This window comes from Pelobates fuscus, chromosome 1 (assembly GCF_036172605.1).
Source record: "Pelobates fuscus isolate aPelFus1 chromosome 1, aPelFus1.pri, whole genome shotgun sequence".
NCBI classification, from domain to species: Eukaryota; Metazoa; Chordata; class Amphibia; order Anura; family Pelobatidae; genus Pelobates; species Pelobates fuscus.
Genome location: NC_086317.1, coordinates 93,791,356 through 93,808,875, shown reverse-complemented (window position 1 = coordinate 93,808,875; position 17,520 = coordinate 93,791,356). Strand labels below are relative to the sequence as shown.

General features: G+C 42.5%; 1 protein-coding gene across 1 annotated transcript in view; it reads right to left on the bottom strand.

Moving 5' to 3' along the window:
* Positions 1 to 4,782: 4,782 nt before the first annotated feature.
* RNF43 (ring finger protein 43) overlaps positions 4,783 to 17,520 on the bottom strand; it is a 65,958-nt gene continuing 53,220 nt past the window's right edge. Inside the window, exon 10 of the mRNA XM_063450070.1 lies at positions 4,783 to 5,899. The gene's annotated coding sequence lies outside the window, so the exon portion shown is untranslated. The remainder of the gene's footprint in view (positions 5,900 to 17,520) is intronic.

Sequence of the window (17,520 nt, the reverse complement as noted above, 5' to 3'; positions counted from 1 at the left end):
CTTCCGCGTTCTTGCGTTCCACCGCCGTTACTTCCGGGTTCACTTGCGTTCCACTTACGATATTCATGCGTTCCAGCAGTTTAACAAGTACGTTTTTGCTTATAGTCATTCAGATTAATTGTCCAACATATATAGGATGAAGTTAGCTCGAGGCAAGGAAGGAAAAAGAGGGGGGGAAGAGGCATATAAAAAATCATCAGTTTGAACTACCCTAAACAAGAGAAATACTTAGAAAATCTATCTACCGAATTTATTATAAATACACAATAAAAACATTTGTTAAAAATATACTAAAACATATTAAATATAATTATACATCCTAAATTAAACTGAGATGAAATGGATCTTCGAGTTGGAAACCCTCTCTCCAAATTGCTTGAATATTGATTTTGAAATGTATAATTATATTTAATATGTTTTAGTATATTTTTAACAAATGTTTTTATTGTGTATTTATAATAAATTCTGTAGATAGATTTTCTAAGTATTTCTCTTGTTTAGGGTAGTTCAAACTGATGATTTTTTATATGCCTCTTCCCTCCCTCTTTTTCCTTCCTTGCCTCGAGCTAACTTCATCCTATATATGTTGGACAATTAATCTGAATGACTATAAGCAAAAACGGACTTGTTAAACTGCTGGAACGCATGAATATCGTAAGTGGAACGCATAGATATTGTAAGTGGAACGCAAGTGAACCCGGAAGTAACGGCGGTGGAACGCAAGAACGCGGAAGTGAGGACAACAACGCTAGAGTCCGGAGCTACAGACTGAAGGGACTTATGCGATTGGATGAGGGACAAGGGGGGCGGATTCTTTGCACTTTTTTCCCGGGCAAAATAGCTTATTTAAATGTATGTGGAGTTTGTATACAGTACTGCACCTGAGGAAGACGTATTGTGACGTCGAAACGCGTTGTGCCTTATGCTGACATCACCCAATTTGGAATGTAAGATTTTATATGCTTGTTAATAAATTATACATTGGATAATTTTCTAAAATTGGTGTTTTGCCTGCTCTATTCTCCATATATTCGGAGGTTCAAGCTCCAGCCCGGTGGACCACAGTGGAAATTTCTCCCCAAAACGCTTCTACCTGAGCCAGTTTATTTACTAACAGGCTCCAACCCATGTGAGTGGGACCATTAAGACTGCTATATTTGATCCACTTTGTAAAGCAGTATTATACTATGCTCTTTCTTGTTTATTATGTATAGGAATTGATACAGACCTATCATAATAAGGTATTTACCCTTATCCTATATATACACCTTTGGGATATACCACTAAGAATTTACCCTTATCCTATATATACACCTTTGGGATATACCACTAAGATTTTATTACGTGTACATACACCTTTGGGATACACCACCAAGATACTATTGCGTGTATTTACCACGAGCGCTGCACACTTTTTTGTATTCTTGTGTTATGTTTATTGTGGGACTGTGGTGATTAAATCCCACTAGTGTGTTCTAGCAGCTGTTCTCTAGCGCCATTTACTATACCTTTTTGTTTGTTGCTTTTTAGAATTTAGCATTCCTTTGCTTATGTTCATTGTATCTTAATGAGAATGTCTCCCCACCCCCATTACCACTTCTCTTCATTTATAGTCTTTTCTTCCTTGTGCCAAATCTTAATACGTGGGGCCTCCATATTGTTTTCTCCTCTGTCCATGATGTCTGCAGTTTGCCCTTCTGCGGGATTCTTTTAGAGATTGTGGGTAAATCCGCTTGGCAACCGAAATAGAAATTACCTACGCTCTGCCCATATCCAAAAAATAAAACCAAAGAGAAATAGAGGGGAAAAAGGGATTCATTTAAAAGCAAATCCTGCAAAGTGTACTTTATATGCACATAATGAGCATATGTGAGCATAATGAATACAGGGCTCACACAAAAACAAAATACAAAACTGACTTTTTTTTGTTACTTGAAATGTTTATATTCAATTGTTTTGTGTTTAATGGGCTCTATTAGTCTAATTGTGTTTACGGTTTTATTTTTTTAACATTTTTTTTTTCTATTGTTTATTTTTGCATGCATTGTGATACATACAAGGTTAGGAGGACATTGCAGTGGAAATGGTTGCCAGCGTGAACGACATGGTGTAGCATAATGTCATTGTAGAACACTACACTTTGTTTTAGGATAATTAAAGTGAGAAGTCAACAAGTAATATCAAAAATGCTATAGGGCCACTGGCTGCCTCCACCAACCAAATTTTATTTTGGTGTGCAGCTTTATCTTTGTAATGTAAAAGTCTTAACACAACATATAGGTTGTTTTACTCTATAACCACAATTACAATCAGGCGGCTGTAGCACTGCCTCTCTCCTCACCTCCCCATCCCTGTGTGTAGCTTGGCCGAGCTCCTCTCCGGTCCGCGGAGTAAGAAGAACACAAGGGGGGTGGGGGGAGTGAGAAGAACACAGGGAGGGTGGGGGCTGTGAGAGGAGAGATCACTAAGGGACAGGGGAGAGCTCTATAGGACAGGGGGCTCTTTCACGCACGCACACACACACACAATGCATCCTTATACATACACAGAAACACACAATGCATCCCTACACACACATTAACACAACATGCTTCCCTTACACACAGAGAAACACACAATGCAACCCTTACACATAAAGACAATGCACCCTTTGCACACATACACAGAAAAGCACAATGTATCCCTTACACACATGCAAACACATCCTGCTTCTCTTACATACACACAGAAACACAATGCATCTCTTACACACACACTCAATCCACCCCTTACATACACAAACACAGATTCACACAATACATGCCTTACACACAACCAGAAACACACAATACATCCCCTGTACACAAACACACACTGCTTTCTATCCCTTACACAAAAACACACTGCTTCCACTACACACAAACACACTGCATCACCTACACAAACTGGTATCCCTATACACTACATTCCATAAGCACACACATTAGATCCACTACAATAACACATAACACATCCCCTGCACACTCCACTCCCTGTGAGCGAACTCATGGGTGGAACATGTAGGTGGACTTATGGATGGACCTTATGGGCATACTCACCATCAGGCCCAGACCTTGAGCTGTGTAAGGGACCCCAAAAAATGGGGCTGCTTTCCGTTCTCCCAGAACATTGAATTTTGTGACCACAGTTACAAACAGCCTCCAGAGATCCTGTTCTACACCAGACCAGCGGAGCCAGACTGCAGCTAGAGCCCATCATCATCCACATCTGGTTGTAAGTAGGCAATCTAGTATGTTATTAGTGACACTAATCCCTAATTTACATTAATTAAAGGGACACTATAGTCCCCAGAACCACTACAGCTTAATGAAGTGGTTCCGGTGTCTATAGCCTGCCCCTGCTAAACACACACACTGTGTGCAGCACTAGCGTTAGTTCATATGGCAGATCATATGGGTGGGGCATTGTGATGTCACTTGGGGGGGGGAAGGGGGAGGGACGGCAAAATTCCTTGCACCGGCCCTGCCCAGTATCTTTTAAACACAAGACACTTTGTCGAAATGTTACCCTTTCTGTGATGCCTGAATAAACCGCCAATGCACCAATATTTTTGCTGAGTGCTTAAGCTTGCCTTTATTTTTAATTCTAGATTGGTTTTGTGGGATAAGGACCTTGTCTGCAGCACACAGCCAAGATTGGCAGATTCATAATTTGCTTCACACACTGTTTTTTTTTCTTCTCCATGTAAACAGATTAACACTCTCTGATTAGTAAAACTACTATCATAACAAGCTTGATTTTGTATAATTAGAACAATTATGTTCAACAATATGTATTCACTTCACCATACAAAGAAAGAGTATGAAAATCAATTGTAAATGAAATGGACTAGCATAGGATGTTTTGTTTCCTGATCAAGCATATCATTTCCTTAGAGTGATAACAAGGTACAAATAGGACAAACCATTTCAACTAGCATATCCTATTGACCTCTAGCATGCTTTCATAGAAGACGAGATTGTTACTGGCGGATAATTGTGATACCTCACTAGTGTAGTTGCTGAACTTCAACTGAGATAGAACAACTTGTGGTTTAACGGTTTTGGAATCAAATTCTAATTTCTATTTACCTAATAGTTCATATCTATGTGGATACCTTTTCCACAAGGATCAACAACTTGCCAAATGTTAAAAACATCTGGTCTGCGTGGCTATAGGGTCCCTTTAAGAACAAAGTATACATTTTATCTTTAGAAAACTATGTGCATTTCATTTTTCAAATGGGGTTTGGCTACAAGTTGCGGGACATGCACTCAATCACAGCTGAACTTGAGCAAGACAAACGTATATAGTTAAAATGTAAACTACTCTCAAATGTAATAAGCTTCACAAATGCATTTATGTACACCAAGGTACCACTGGTTTCTCTGTATACTGCTCAGAAACAGGAGACCTCTAGTCCATAAATAGAACCAAAAATGGAAATAGATCTTCAAATGACCATGCTAAAAATCCATATGGACTGGAAGTCAGCACTTTCTGCGTTGGCATAACCAAACATCTCTCCTTCGCCATATTTCAGTGAGGCAGTCCATTTGTGACACTTAACCTTCATGTTTTGATCGGAGAATTTAAATACAATATAAATCATAATGTTAAAAATTTAAAATAAATGAAAAGCTTTAATAAGCGACACTGGATACTAACTAATTCTCAGCATGGGATAGCAATATTCAGGATCATTTCTTTGTATGTGTTAAAATAAATGACCAAAGACTGAAATCCATAGGAAAATTGTCTTCATTAGTTCTTCAAAGAACATGTTGTTTTATAAATATAATACTTTTACAAATATACAAAAGCTTATTTTGTTTTTATATACATAACTGTACAAGGCAGAATTGAGGCACAAGAGCATACAATCAAATTGTGGCATGTGAGGCACTGGAATAAAGGAACATAGAATTTCTTCTTTTTTTAGTGTATACATTGCATCTAGGCTCAAAGAAATGACCATGACCACAGGCCCCAGTAGAGACATCTACTCTACCATTTGAATTTGGGGCTTGTGGTGGTCCATGCTTAACATATCATGGATATTCCAATTCAAGTGACATCTCTTTAAAAAGCCCGTAGTGTAGTGTATTCAAGATTGGCACCTACCACCTTGTCATATGCTGGTTGTTGTAAAAGCCCTAGACGTACAAGGTGTAACCCATTGAGTGCCACAGTTGGGGAGCAGTACCTTTAATACATTGCTCACCTCTCTGGCGCTCAAAGGATTATAAAAAAAAGTCAAACTTGTATAAACTATTACAACTAATTTGGCAACAAATTGACACAATGATCAGTAAAGCGGAGAACATTTTCTTACAAATTAATCCCCCTACTTATTTCACTAATGCACAATGTGAAGGATAAACCTTCAAGTGCCATAGGGGAGAAAGATTCCATCCCCCAACTTTTCAAAAGATTGGAATTAAGTGCAAATTTCAACAAATCAACAACACCCACCCAGTGAATTAGAAGAACATGGTTCATTAGATAGGCAGTTCAGCTTAACAAAGTCATCCCAACATAGCACTGGCAAATGATCTGCCAATAGGAGTCCTTTAGTGCACCCTTTTGCAGGGATGATGCATATGGAATGTTTAAATGAAGGATAGGAGCATATCCTCTTTATACATCCAAATGCTACACAGGCAATAGAAGGTTTTCCCAATTAAATGCTGGTTACGTTTTCCTCCAAAGCAGATTTCATGGTTTTCTAAAGAAAGTGTTCCTGAATGATGGTTCAAAGGAGTATGAATGGGGTCTTCTGAATGACTGTGGACGTGTATTCCCCAAAGATGCAGCAGATATCAGTATGCTGGGTTTAGACAGAGTGCCGAAGCGTCAGGTCCCATCACAGGAAGGCTCTCTGAGGAAAAGGAAAGAACTGGTTATAAGCATGATGCAACGACATAGAAAGAGACTTGGGGTTATATAATTAACAGATTATCTGAACTAGAATAAAATACAGTATTCTAAATGCTTCCAAACTCCAGAAGTACATGAACCCAATTTGTTTTTAAAGTTTCAATATTAGCATCACATGACAACACGATTTCCTAGTTGGTTGTAGAGAGTGGCTATTGGTCGACAGATTCACTTGATAATTTGTTTCTGGTGGTAGCATAAAGCTGTAGAGTTAGTGATGTAAGGGACACTATAAGCAAACAGACCACTTCATCTCATTGAAGTGGTCTCAGTGCAGTGCCCCTGTCCCCTTAGCCCTGTAATGTACACCATAGCAGTTTTAGAGAAACTGCAATGTTTACATTGCAGTGTTAAAACTGCTTCTACCAGACCGCCATTAACGACGCTTCCTGCAGTTCCACAGTTTTAACTCGGTGAAACTACGCTGGATGGTGTTGTCTTACAGCATGTTGCAAATCCCCGTAGGAAAAAACTGAGTCAATTGTTTCCTTTGGGGAGGGCCTAATAAGTGTGCTGCGCTCGCCATGCATGCATACTAGGTGCCCTGACATCGGAGGAGACTGAGCCAGTATTGAGGGACCTTGGCAATAGAATCAGTGTTTAACCCCTTAAGGACACATGACATGTGTGACATGTCATGATTCCCTTTTATTCCAGAAGTTTGGTCATTAAGGGGTTAAAGGGTTATTTAGCTGGGGCGAGGCCCGAAAGGGCAAAAGTACACTATAGTGTTCATTTAATATGCTTGGGACATCTCCAGTCTTCCCAATTGTTACATTTTGTAAAACACACTTATAGATATGTTGAGGGTGGGGGTGGGAATCACAATAATATGGATATTGGCTGTAACGGCTGACTAATTATTACTTTTATTTATATAGCTCCAACATTTCCTGCAGCGCTGTACAATAGATTCACAAAACCTACAAAGAAGTAAAACTCTGTGTTACAAAAGCAAGAGATAGTGAGGATGTCACGACTAGTAATGTGGTCCAGCACGCAGAATCTATGTAAACATATACATAAGTCAGAAAAGGAAAAATAACAGGACAGAGCGTAAACCGGACCTTAGAATGGCCGGACTAATACGCTAGAGACAGAGAATGGTCAAAGGGAAAGCCGAGGTCAAGGAAGCCAGAAAATACTCAATACCGATAAGACAAGCCAAGTCAGGGAAACCAGAGATCAGAATAACCAGGGAAACGCCAAGGATCAGGATACCAGGAAATCAGAAACACGAAACTAGCACTTTCAGGAAACCAGGAAACTGAAACCACGACATGGCAAAGTACTAGGGTGAATTAGGGGTTTAAATACCCCTCTCTAAGCTATGATTGGTCAGAGGGCGACCTCTGACCCCAGAACGTACGTGTGCGTTGACGTCGTGACGTCACGCACACGTTAGTATAATTCTCGGGGGCGGGGCTATCCATAGACGCGACCATGTGGTCGGCGCCATATTGGATTCGGGCGTGATGCCCGGAAGAACTACACGTGCGGTTCCCGGCTCGCCGACGAGCAGGTAAGCTCGTGTAGTCGGAGCGGTCGTGCCGGTCGGGCACGACCGTGAGGCTCGGCGGGCCGGTGACCGCAACAGTACCCCCCACTCGAAGACCGCGCACCGAGCGGGAAGGACCCGGCTTAAGAGGAAAGCGGTTGTGAAATGACCGGATAAGACGGGGCGCATGGACCCGGTCAGCAGGAACCCAACAACGTTCCTCGGGACCATAACCCTTCCAGTCAACGAGATAGGACAAGACACCTCTGGATAATTTGGAGTCCATGATAGAACGGACTTCGTATTCCTCTTGATCACCCACTACCAAGGGCGGAGGAGGAGTGGATACCCTTGTGTAGCGATTGCAAGTAAGGGGCTTGAGCAGAGACACATGGAAAGTATTCGCTATTCTCATATGAGCCGGTAGTGCCAAAGTATAGGTCACTGGATTAATACGTTGGGTAACTCGAAAGGGACCAATGTACCGAGGGGCAAATTTCATGGACAGGACCTTAAGCTTGATATGTCTTGTGGAGAGCCACACCCTGTCACCTGGAATATAGACAGGATTAGCGCCCCGTTTCTTGTCAGCTTGGACCTTCGCTCGTAATGAGGCTTTTTGCAGAGCTGAATGGACGGAATCCCAAGTATCATGAATCGAATCTAAACGGGTGTTCAAAGCGGGGATTTCTGTGTCTGAGAATGCAGAAGGAAAAACAGTGGGGTGATAACCCTGATTAACAAAGAATGGACTGTGATTAGAAGATTCATGAGTGGCGTTGTTTCTGGCGAACTCAGCCATGGGTAAGAGCTCGTACCAGTTAGATTGATTGGCATTTATAAAGCAACGTAAATAGGCTTCTAAAGACTGATTCGCCCTCTCTGCTGCTCCATTTGTTTGAGGGTGATATGCTGACGAAAAGGAGAGTTCGATGCCCAATTGTTTGCAAAAGGAACGCCAAAACCTAGAAACAAACTGGGTACCTCTGTCAGATACTATGCTTTTGGGTACACCGTGCAACCGAAAGATCTCTCTCAAGAATATTTGAACTAGATCTTGAGCAGATGGTAATTTTTTAAGTGGGACGAAATGTGCCATCTTCGTGAATCTATCAATGACCATAAGGACTGTATTAAACCCGTTTGAACTGGGTAGATCCACAATGAAATCCATGGCCAAGTGGGTCCATGGAGCACTAGGTATGGGCAGTGGTTGTAATAGTCCAGGAGGTGACCTGGGAGGAACTTTAGAAACAGCACATATTTGACATGCCCCAACATAATCTTTGACATCGTTTCTAAGAGCAGGCCACCAAAATCTCCTGGAGATGGCAGAGAGAGTTTTATGGACTCCAGGATGGCCCGCTGTGAGGCTGTCATGGAACAAATCTAGTACCTTCTTTTGAAACTGAGGTGACACATACAGTTTGTCCGGAGGTTTTCCCACAGGTGCCTGAGTTTGATCTGCTATTATGGCACAGAAGAGTGGAGAAGACACTTCGGAAACTGTAGTGGCAATGAGGCATTCAGGAGGTACAATAGGATATATCACCTGTTCCGGAACTTCATCTGTCTCAAACTGCCGAGAAAGTGCATCTGCCTTGGTGTTTTTAGTACCAGGTCTGTATGTAATTACGAAATTGAATCGGGAGAGGAACAATGACCACCTAGCCTGACGAGAGGACAGTCTCTTAGCGTCCCCAATATAAGCCAAATTCTTATGATCAGTAAAGATCAAAAGTGGCTCTTTGGAACCTTCCAAGAGATGCCTCCATTCCTTAAGGGCAAGTACAATGGCCAAAAGTTCCCTATTCCCTATGTCGTAATTCCTCTCTGCAGGTGTGAGTTTGCGAGAGTAAAATCCACAGGGATGTAAAGGCGTATCAGGACTCTCTCTTTGAGACAGAATGGCTCCAACTCCTGTCTCTGATGCATCCACCTCTAGGATAAATGGTTTGGATGGATCAGGATGGGTCAGGACAGGTGCTGAGGAAAATAAAGATTTTAATCGTTCAAATGCCTCTCTTGCTTCTTTGGGCCAAGATATACAATTTGCTCCTTTTTTTGTTAAATTGGTTATAGGGGAAATCACGGAGGAAAATCCCCTTATGAATTTGCGGTAGTAATTCGCAAAACCTATAAAGCGTTGAGTAGCTTTAAGGCCCTTGGGTAATGGCCACTGTAAGACTGCCTCCAGTTTACGAGGATCCATCTGGAAACCAGACGGAGATATAACGTATCCAAGGAATTGTATCTCCGTTTGGTCAAACTGGCATTTCTCCAGTTTACAGTAAAGGCCGTTCTGTAACAGGGTTTTCAGTACAATTCTCACATGTTCGTGATGTGTCTCTAGGTCTGGGGAATAGATGAGAATGTCGTCCAAATACACTAGAACGAACATGTGAAGGTACTCTCTTAGGACATCGTTGATAAAATCCTGGAATACCGCTGGAGCGTTACATAATCCAAACGGCATAACCAGGTATTCGTAATGTCCCATTCTGGTGTTAAATGCGGTCTTCCATTCGTGACTGTCCTTAATTCTGACTAGATTGTAGGCACTTCGGAGATCGAGCTTGGTAAAGACTCGAGCTCCCTTTAATCTGTCGAATAGCTCTGATATAAGGGGAATAGGGTAGGCATTTTTTATGGTAATCCTATTCAAACCCCTATAATCAATACAAGGGCGTAGGTCTCCTTCTTTTTTAGAGACAAAGAAGAATCCAGCCCCGGCTGGTGAGGAGGACCTACGGATATGACCCTTTCTGAGAGCATCCTTAATATATTCCTCCAAACAAAGATTTTCCTGGGGGGACAAGGCATAGACTCCTCCCTTGGGAGGCATAGTCCCTGGTAATAAGTTTATAGTACAGTCATAAGGTCTATGAGGAGGTAACCCTTCTGACTGGACCTTGTTAAATACCTCTTTCAAATCCATATACTGCTGAGGAATTTGTGTGGTCAAGGGAGGTGTAACAGGAACATTAATGGTGCCAATAGGTTGTGGGATTTGCTTAAAGCAAACACATTTGCATCTCTCACCCCAACTCACAATCTCTCCTTCAATCCAATCTAAACGTGGATTGTGTTTCAGGAGCCAAGGGAAACCGAGTATTATCGGAACTGTAGGTGAAGATATGATTTGAAAGGTAATTTCTTCAGAGTGGAGAATACCCACTGAAACAGTGATTGGCAGAGTTTCGTGTGTGATGAAAGGCTGGGTAAGAGGCCTTCCATCAATGGCCTCGACTGCTATAGGTTTCTCTTTATGTCTTAAGGGCAGGAGATGTTTAGCAGAGAACTCTTTGTCTAGGAAATTCTCCGCTGCCCCAGAGTCAATCATAGCCTCACACTGAACAGTAGTGTTCTCGAAAGATAAGGTTACTTTGACCAGGAAACGGTTCTTAGTCAATTTAGGGGACATATACATCACACCTAAGGTCGGTCCCCGTACGTGCCTTAGGTGTGCAAGTTTTCCGGCCGAACCGGGCATGACGATCTTAGATGTCCCTTCTTGCCACAATACATACATAACCCCTCGTTACGTCTGTGTTGTCTCTCTGCCTCAGTGAGTTTAGCACTACCCAATTGCATGGGTTCAGGTTCTGGAAGAGGCGTTTGGCTACTCACCACTGGGTTAGAGAAACGAGGAGCTATGGACAAATTAGAACGTCTGTTACGTTGTTTGTTTTTCTCTCTCTCTCTGAGCCGGTTATCAATGTTTATCATGTAGGCAATTAAGACTAACCGGAAGGTCTCTAGCTGCAGTTTCATCTTGTATATTCTCAGCTAAACCTTCAGAGAAAGCAGCCACCAGACCGCTATTGGTCCAATCAACCTCAGACGCTAATGTCCTGAACTCTATTGCATAATCGGCTACAGAACGATTGCCTTGCCTGATTCTCATAAGGGCTTTGGCAGCGTTCTTCTCCCTGCCTTTAGGTTCAAATGTAGCCTTAAAGGCCGTAAGAAAGGTACTGTAATCACGGGCTATTGCGTCACCACTTTCCCATAAGGGGTTAGCCCAAGTCAAGGCTTTTCCAGTTAATTGGTTCATCAGATAGCCTATTTTAGATCTATCTGTTGGGAATGAACCTGGGGAGGCCTCAAAGTGGTATTCTATTTGGTTTAAAAAACCTCTAAATTCCTTAGAATCACCTCCATAACGAGGGGGCGGTGACAAAGTTATGGACGGTGGTTTATGTGGTACGGGAACCACTACAGGTGGCGGAACCACAGGTGGTACAGGAGGGACCTCTAAATAGGCAGTCCTCTGGAGCAAGGTCTGAAATGCCTGAGCAAATTGGTCTAACCTGTGGTCCATATCCTCCACCCTATTTTCACAGGCGATCATATGTTTGCATAGTTCTGCAGGATCCATGGCCATGTCGTAATGTCACGACTAGTAATGTGGTCCAGCACGCAGAATCTATGTAAACATATACATAAGTCAGAAAAGGAAAAATAACAGGACAGAGCGTAAACCGGACCTTAGAATGGCCGGACTAATACGCTAGAGACAGAGAATGGTCAAAGGGAAAGCCGAGGTCAAGGAAGCCAGAAAATACTCAATACCGATAAGACAAGCCAAGTCAGGGAAACCAGAGATCAGAATAACCAGGGAAACGCCAAGGATCAGGATACCAGGAAATCAGAAACACGAAACTAGCACTTTCAGGAAACCAGGAAACTGAAACCATGACATGGCAAAGTACTAGGGTGAATTAGGGGTTTAAATACCCCTCTCTAAGCTATGATTGGTCAGAGGGCGACCTCTGACCCCAGAACGTACGTGTGCGTTGACGTCGTGACGTCACGCACACGTTAGTATAATTCTCGGGGGCGGGGCTATCCATAGACGCGACCACGTGGTCGGCGCCATATTGGATTCGGGCGTGATGCCCGGAAGAACTACACGCGCGGTTCCCGGCTCGCCGACGAGCAGGTAAGCTCGTGTAGTCGGAGCGGTCGTGCCGGTCGGGCACGACCGTGAGGCTCGGCGGGCCGGTGACCGCAACAGAGGACTTGTGCAAGCAAATGTTTATGAACCATGTTTCCCGTGAACATGGAAAATGTAGTTTGCAAGCATTAAAGGTTAGTCATCAGACTTAAAATCAATCCATAGCTAAAAATCCATTTCCATGCCATCATTGAGATAGGTGTAGAATTCCATGTGGATTATTCAGTGTCTGAAACGCAATTCTGCTAAATATGTACTAAATGTGTCATGTCTTTCAAGTCTTGAGAAGTATGAAATATGCAGTTTCAAGAAGACACATGAAGGGAAAGCAATCAACTTGTCAATCTAGTCAGAGTGTAATAGTTGTGAAAGTTTAACATTCCCCAGAGTTGGAGGGATGCCAAAGCATGCATGGCGGTGATCATATGGTCTAAAAGCTGAAAAGCGGAGCAAATAAAGTCTCACAAACATATTATTTATGGGAGGTCGCAGAAGTAATAAATCAAGACTGAATTTCGTCAGTTGGTCCGACCCAAGGGCAGTGGGTGACAGTAGGCAATGAGCACAATGTTACATAGTCCCATAAAGAAGGCAGATTACATTGTAGTAACCTTAAATTAACACTCCACTGCACAAATACAAAATAAATAGAAATCACCGTTCGTGGATTTATCCCAAATGAAAACATGTGTGCATTTAATTATAATTTTTTATTCCATTGGGATATACATGAAACATCTTGTTAAAGCTGCAGAACTCATCTGCAGCCTTTGCAAGCCCTCCCCTTCTAACCCAGCCCAGACTTTCTGTGGCTGTCCAATCACAGACTCCCAATGTAGCTCAATGAAGTCTTTGCAAGGCACATGCACTGAGCAATTGCTGCCTCTTGAGTTTAACTCCGCTTATCTAAACAACCAGGAAGTAAAAGGACTGGTTGTCCGATTGACAGCCAGGGGGGTGCAACCAGGTTAATTTAGAAAAGTGTTAAATTCTATTAAAATCTGCACTTTTTGTAAAATGGAATAGAGGACACACTCTTCACACAAAGCTTTTCAACAAGTTAAAGTGTTTTAGGGTACTGTATTGTCCATTTAAAAGGTAATTTACAGAGAACAAGGGATAATTAAAATTCACCCTAGTAAGGATTCTTTGAATACATTGTCCAAATGGATGTGCTCTTAAATTTAAAATATACCTAAAATGCTTTGTTTAGAATCAATAGGGATATGTGAAATATTGATCCTGACATGTTTTCCCTAAACTATATGATTATTACCACAAAGAATGCCACAGGTAATGTGCAATTATCTTGAAAATAGCATATCCCGTTACCTCCCTGTGGTAGAAGTTAAGTTAACTTTAATAAAATATAAATAGCTTGGTGGAAAACCAAATACCATACAGAAAAATGCTTTGCAGCTCAATAGTGCACAATAGCCCTCAAACACCTAGTGTTTAATAAAAAAGGGACACATAAAATATAGACTAAACTCGTTTGAATAGTGTCCTCTTCAACCTATCGTTCCTGCAAATTTTATAGTAATTGTCCTATTTATAGTTAAATCCCCCCTTTTATAATATTGTAAAATGCTATGGAATAGTAATAATAAAATACAAGATACATGTCAATATTCAAATGTGTGAATTATTCATATAAAGGTGGAGGAAAATGGTAATTCCATGGCGACTTTCATTACTTTCACCCCTCCCCTCTATATTGGGAATATGAAAAAGCAGTGCAATTTTTAAGAGCAGACAAACATAGAAACATAGAATGTGACGGCAGATAAGAACCATCCGGCCCATCTAGTCTGCCCAATTTTCTAAATACTTTCATTAGTCCCTGGCCTTATCTTATAGTTTGGATAGCCTTATGCCTACGCATGCTTGAACTCCTTTACTGTGTTAACCTCTACCACTTCAGCTAGAAGGCTATTTCATGCATCCACTACCCTCTCAGTAAAGTAATACTTCTGGTTATGCTATCATATGCAATACATACACACTGCATCACCACATCAAGTTTTAAATGAAACAGGCAGCCAAGCATGTATGTAAAATTTGTAGAGCACAAAAAGATTTTTAAAGGGACGCTATAGTCACCAGAACAACTACAGCTTATTGTATTTGTTCTGGTGACTATAAATCAGTCCCTTCAGACGTTTTGCAGTAAACACTTGTTTCAGAGAAAATGCAGTGTTTATATTTCAGCCTAGGGACACCTCCACTGCCACTCCTTATATGGCTGCTAGACATGCTTCCTGGGTCAGTGCTGGACAGTGTGCAACACTGACATTCAGTGTCTCCAACATCTGCATGGAGATGTTGAACTTTCCCCATAGAGATACATTGATTCAATGCATCTCTATGAGGATTTGCTGATTGGATAGGGCTGTGTATGTCTTGTGCTGGCTCTGCTTCATTGACAAGCTCAGCCAATCCAATGATATCAGAGTGCTAGCCTTGCGGTGTGCCTTCATGGGCCGGTGGGGAGATCAAAGATCTTCATCACCGGCCCACAGGCACTGTAACGTTGCCTGGGGAGGGAGGGAGAGGAGGACCCGGTGGAGCTCTACCCTGCAGCTCCGCCGGGTTCCTCTCGCAAGTTCGGAGTGTTGCCGCGGTTATCACAGCAACGCTCAGATCTCTTAAAGACCCTGGAGTGCATTCCGTTTACTTGGATACATATACATACAATATATATATATATATATATATATATATATATATATACACACACACACACACACACACACACACACACACACACATATATATATATATATATATATATATATATATATATATATATATATATACATATATATATATACATACATACACACACACACACACACACACCTCACAAAAATAAAGGGAACACAAAAATAACATCCTAGATCTGAATGAATTAAATATTCTTCTGAAATACTTTTTTCTTTACATAGTTGAATGTGCTGACAGCAAAATCACACAAAAATGTAAAAATGGAAATTAAATTGTTCAACCCATGGAGGTCTTGATTTTGAGTCACACTCAAAATTCAAGTGGAAAAACACACTACAGGCTGATCCAACTTTGATGTAATGTCCTTAAAACAAGTCAAAATGAGGCTCAGTAGTGTGTGTGGCCTCCACGTGCCTGTATGACCTCCCTACAACGACTGTGCATGCTCCTGATGAGGTGGCAGATGGTCTCCTGAGGGATCTCCTCCCAGACCTGGACTAAAGCATCTGCCAACTCCTGGACAGTCTGTAGTGCAACGTGACGTTGGTGGAGGGAGCGAGACATGATGTCCCAGATGTGCTCAATTGGATTCAGGTCTGGGGAACGGGCGGGCCAATCCATAGCATCAATGCCTTCGTCTTGTAGGAACTGCTGACACTCCAGCCACATGAGGTCTAGCATTGTCTTGCATTAGGAGGAACCCAGGGCCAACCGCACCAGCATATGGTCTCACAAGTGGTCTGAGGATCTCATCTCTGTACCTAATGGCAGTCAGGCTACCTCTGGCGAGCACATGGAGGGCTGTGCTGCCCCCCAAAGAAATGCCACCCCACACCATTACTGACCTACTGCCAAACCGGTCATGCTGGAGGATGTTGCAGGCAGCAGAACGTCCTCCACGGCATCTCCAGACTCTGTCACGTCTGTCACATGTGCTCAATGTGAACCTGCTTTCATCTGTGAAGAGCACAGGGCGCCAGTGGCGAATTTGACAATCTTGGTGTTCTCTGGCAAATACCAAACGTCCTGCACGGTGTTGGGCTGTAAGCACAACCCCCACCTGTGGATGTCGGGCCCTCATACCACCCTCATGGAGTCTGTTTCTGACCGTTTGAGCAGACACATGCACATTTGTGGCCTGCTGGAGGTCAATTTGCAGGTCTCTAGCAGTGCTCCTCCTGTTCCTCCTTGCACAAGGGCGGAGGTAGCAGTCCTGCTGCTGGGTTGTTGCCCTCCTATGGCCTCCTCCACGTCTCCTGATGTACTGGCCTGTCTCCTGGTAGCACCTCCATGCTCTGGACACTACGCTGACAGACACAGCAAACCTTCTTGCCACAGCTCGCATTGATGTGCCATCCTGGATGAGCTGCACTACCTGAGCCACTTGTGTGGGTTGTAGACTCCTCCTCATCCTACCACTAGAGTGAAAACACCGCCAGTATTCAAAAGTGGCCAAAACATCAGCCAGGAAGCATAGGAACTGAGAAGTGGTCTGTGGTCAGCACCTGCAGAACCACTCCTTTATTGGGGGTGTCTTGCTAATTGCCTATAATTTCCACCTGCCGTCTATCCCATTTGCACAACAGCATGTGAAATTGATTGTCACTCAGTGTTGCTTACTAAGTGGACAGTTTGATTTCACAGAAGTGTGATTGATTTGGAGTTACATTGTGTTGTTTAAGTGTTCCCTTTATACACTCTAAATCCTCTATATACACACACACACACACTATATTCCTGACATACAAACTCTGGATCCCCTATGCACACACTACATTCCTTGTTAGCAAACACATGCTACATTCTCTAAACACACGCTCTCTACATCCATATCTCTACATCCCCCCCTCTCGCTCTACATCCATATCTCTACATCCATCTCTCTCTCTCTCTCTCTACACATCCATCTCTCTCTCTCTCTCTACACATCCATCTCACTCTCTCTCTCTCTACACATCCATCTCACTCTCTCTCTCTCTACACATCCATCTCACTCTCTCTCTCTCTACACATCCATCTCACTCTCTCTCTCTCTACACATCCATCTCACTCTCTCTCTCTCTACACATCCATCTCACTCTCTCTCTCTCTACACATCCATCTCTCTCTCTCTACACATCCATCTCTCTCTCTCTACACATCCATCTCTCTCTCTCTACACATCCATCTCTCTCTCTCTACACATCCATCTCTCTCTCTCTACACATCCATCTCTCTCTCTCTACACATCCATCTCTCTCTCTCTACACATCCATCTCTCTCTCTCTACACATCCATCTCTCTCTCTCTACACATCCATCTCTCTCTCTCTACACATCCATCTCTCTCTCTCTACACATCCATCTCTCTCTCTCTACACATCCATCTCTCTCTCTCT